The sequence below is a fragment of the Rhagoletis zephyria genome, unplaced genomic scaffold (assembly GCF_001687245.7).
Source record: "Rhagoletis zephyria isolate East Lansing unplaced genomic scaffold, Rhagoletis_zephyria_1.1 Rzeph_scaffold_05156, whole genome shotgun sequence".
NCBI classification, from domain to species: Eukaryota; Metazoa; Arthropoda; class Insecta; order Diptera; family Tephritidae; genus Rhagoletis; species Rhagoletis zephyria.
In genome coordinates, this window is record NW_016162239.1 from 11,568 (window position 1) to 15,133 (window position 3,566).

General features: G+C 37.7%; 1 long non-coding RNA gene across 1 annotated transcript; it reads left to right on the plus strand.

Moving 5' to 3' along the window:
- The first annotated feature begins 613 nt into the window (after positions 1-613).
- LOC108371704 (uncharacterized) lies at positions 614-1,556 on the plus strand. Its single transcript, XR_001848782.1, has 2 exons — positions 614-1,087; positions 1,148-1,556. It is a non-coding gene; the product is annotated as an uncharacterized LOC108371704 (long non-coding RNA).
- The last annotated feature ends 2,010 nt before the right edge of the window (positions 1,557-3,566 follow it).

Below are 3,566 nucleotides of genomic sequence, written 5' to 3' on the forward strand. Positions count from 1 at the left end.
AATATTTTTATAAAAATTTTTTCAGCTAAGACTTGAAAAAAATATGAAAATCAAATAGAAACGTAATTGATTTTACTATAAACGTCAACGAAAGTACTGTATAATGTATAAATATTCAATTCAATTACGCGCATATTAAAATGATCGCTNTTTTTTTTTTAATATTTTTATAAAAATTTTTTCAGCTAAGACTTGAAAAAAATATGAAAATCAAATAGAAACGTAATTGATTTTACTATAAACGTCAACGAAAGTACTGTATAATGTATAAATATTCAATTCAATTACGCGCATATTAAAATGATCGCTTTCGTACTGAAAAAGCATCCGTGAAGTGAATAATCAAGAAAAAACTAAAAAAAAAACTTAATTTGCATGTTGCCTGCAGTGGAATTCGAACCCGACCATCTCCGGTTATCAACAACTTGTGTCAAGCATCTTTGCGCACTCAGCTTTCAAATGTTGAATATCCATCAACACCTGTGAGGGTAAGGTACCAAGAGAATATACCACTGGGATGTTCGCGTCTCGAACCACGCGCAGGGCTATGTATTACGCTCGCTTCGCTGATAATGAGATGATATCAGCAACTCCCGCATACCACTATCACGCTGCTAAGCTTGTATGCACATGTGTATGTACATAGGTGTGGTCAGGCGACGGATGACGTGACTACATAAAGAACCGGTTCGTGGGAGCTGCAACCGGCCGATACATGCCAATGCACCTACGCAGCTCGCATTAAATCCTCGCTAAATACTAGTACATAGTTTAGTTATACTAGTACATAACTTAGGTATACTAGTACATAGTCTAGGCATGTACCGTTGTCCATAACATTGTTAAAGTTCAAGGGCAAAACGAGAACTGGCATACCTCGTCAGCATTTTCACTTTCTGGTCTCTGCCATTTGACTTTGATCAGCCAGCGCAATAAGTCTTACAAAGAGTGAATAAAGTTTTATTGCTAAGTGAATAGAGAGTTTCAAGATTAAATCCTATTAAGTGAAGTTCTTATAATCAAGCGAAGATTCGAAATTATTGCCTAAGCGCGCAATTCCAGAATTGGTCACGGATGATTACGAAAGGTAGGCTAAGTCGTTAAAGAATCATATTGCCCTTTGGTTTACGAAAGACCGAAATTTCAGCACGAAGGGCGGTACTTGGGTCGATCGTTACGAACGTGGAAGGCGTCCATGGTGCCATTAATCACGCCCGAGATTAATCCACTACAGTCAAACTCCTTCAGAACGAGTACTTTTTATTGGCGATTCAAGGGAGCGGTATCCGGTAAACTGCATGGGCCTGCATACCCGGACGGCGAACCAGACGCTCCGATCGGCACTTCTAATTTTTATTTTTTTTTTTTTCTTAAATCAACCTTAAGTTGAGATATATGATACTCTCGTTAATCCAAAAAAAAAAAAAAAAAAAAAAAAACAAAGTTAAAGGAAGTTTACAGAATTTAGAGTACCGTATTTGCAATAGTCTTATCAAATATCTTTTACTCCTTATATGGCCCCGAAACCGCTTGCCGGTCGGGGTCGTGATTAAAACGTTTCGCCAATCGCCTTTCTACGTAGAAAATTAATGGTCAGAAAGTTTATGGTCAGAAAGTTAAGGTTCAGAGAGTTTTGTAAAGTTCAGGCTGGTAATTTAAGGATGAAAATTTATATAGAATGAAATAAATTTTCATTAATAACATTTGTGTATAAGTTAACGTAGTTATGAGGTTTTTACCAACTGCATACACTTCAGCGTATGTATGTTTGTAGATGTGAATATTGGTATTGAATCCAAATTTGTATTAGTTTTCTGAAACTACGTCAGCCCTAATTAAACACAATAATCGGTTAATTTTTCATAATTTTTTTTTTCATAATATAGTTTTTTTTTGTAATTCTTAGCATCTTACACTTACACTTTTGCAATAGGTGAAGTTAATTAAATTTAATTAAGTTTTACCAGATTAGTCTCATAGTTAGGAAATAAGTTCACGCATGTTTGTATATACGTAAAGGGCAGAGCACACTCTCAATCGAACCTGCTCGATTAGAAGCTAAATTAAGTTGGATCGAACTCTCAAACTTCATCGTCGTCGCTGGGCCCACCGTCGCATCGATGCTGCCGTCATATGCAAGTAAGTTCGAACATACATAATTAGCATGTTTATTTTCTTTTATGCACTCATGTATAGATGGGTGTACATTTAAATTAGCTAAGTGAATCGAGACAAGTTAATTTTTTATTTTTTTTAAATAGTAATGATGTTAGGGAAATAGATTTAAGATACTTATGCATAATAAGTTATTTACTTATAGGTTAAGGAGATTTTTCTATGTTAACTTTAAGAGGAATTTTTGTATTAAATCACATGAATTGAAGATGTTGTGGTAATTTGAATTATGATGTGGACGAAATGTAGGATAAGGTCATGGTGAGGTGAAATAAGAAATTAGTTGGGTTAATAGAATGAAGGAAATCTCTATTAACAGGTTGGGTGGGTAAAGGCAGAGGGAGAAATGCCATCTTCTCTCCCCTCCAGTTCCGAGTGGTTGTAGGGTATTTTTCTTTTTGCGTTTTCTTGGACATTTTCCTCCTTAATTGATTTTGCTGCTTCATTTGGTTTCGTAGGCCGGTTTCTTTACGTTCAATTTCTCTCTATATCTGCATACTTATATATTTTTTTTTTAAGACTTTCGCTGTATGTACGGACGCAAGCCCACGCCCATTGCCCTGAGCTAAGCTGTAGCGTAGCAAGGTATGCAGAACTGCTGAAGTGCATGCACCTACGCTTTATCCTCTCATCTTTTAAGCGGGCCTTTTGGAGAAAGTCGTTACACACCACAGCACGCGATTTGTACGGATAGACATGTATGTACTATGTATGTATGTGTGTGTTGTCCCCGCTCTCTCTCTCAGAGCGCCGCTCTGCATGCTTAGGGTTCATATGTACCAGTGTTGCCACGGACACATTTTTTTTCCTACCAAAACTTCCTACCAAATCAATCATTTATAAGAGTCTAAGGCCTTTAACCTGCCTGACTATCCGACATAATATTTAATTTGGCCCCATTTGTCCTTCTACACAAACTTCGCTTGCGAATACTTTCCCCTGGAATATAGTTGAGTATGTGTAATTCGCAGACTTTCTGAAATGTTGATCCAAATACGCCTGCCCCAGTAGACTCTCGTCTGATCCGTCGGAATATCATACTTGGGACCTTTCGTCAATCATAGTTATTATCACTTTACAGCAGTCCCTTTTTTCAAACAGAATAGACAAAGGAGGAATGCCTGTAATGACACCAAGGGCATCCGTTGGACTGGTGCCCATAGCTCCTGTACTAGCCACGCGGACCAGTCGGTGCAGCTTGCTAAAGGTGGCACACGCCTTTACTTGCGTAGCTTTTGGTCACCAGGCCAGTGCTGTATGTGTGACAATGGGTCCTACAACCATATTAAAAGACCAATAGGTTAGTTTTGGTGATATTCCTCAAGTCTCACAATGAAGTTTCTGTCAGGTGAACATTGGTGGACTCCACCTGTGAAATAGTCATGTAAACA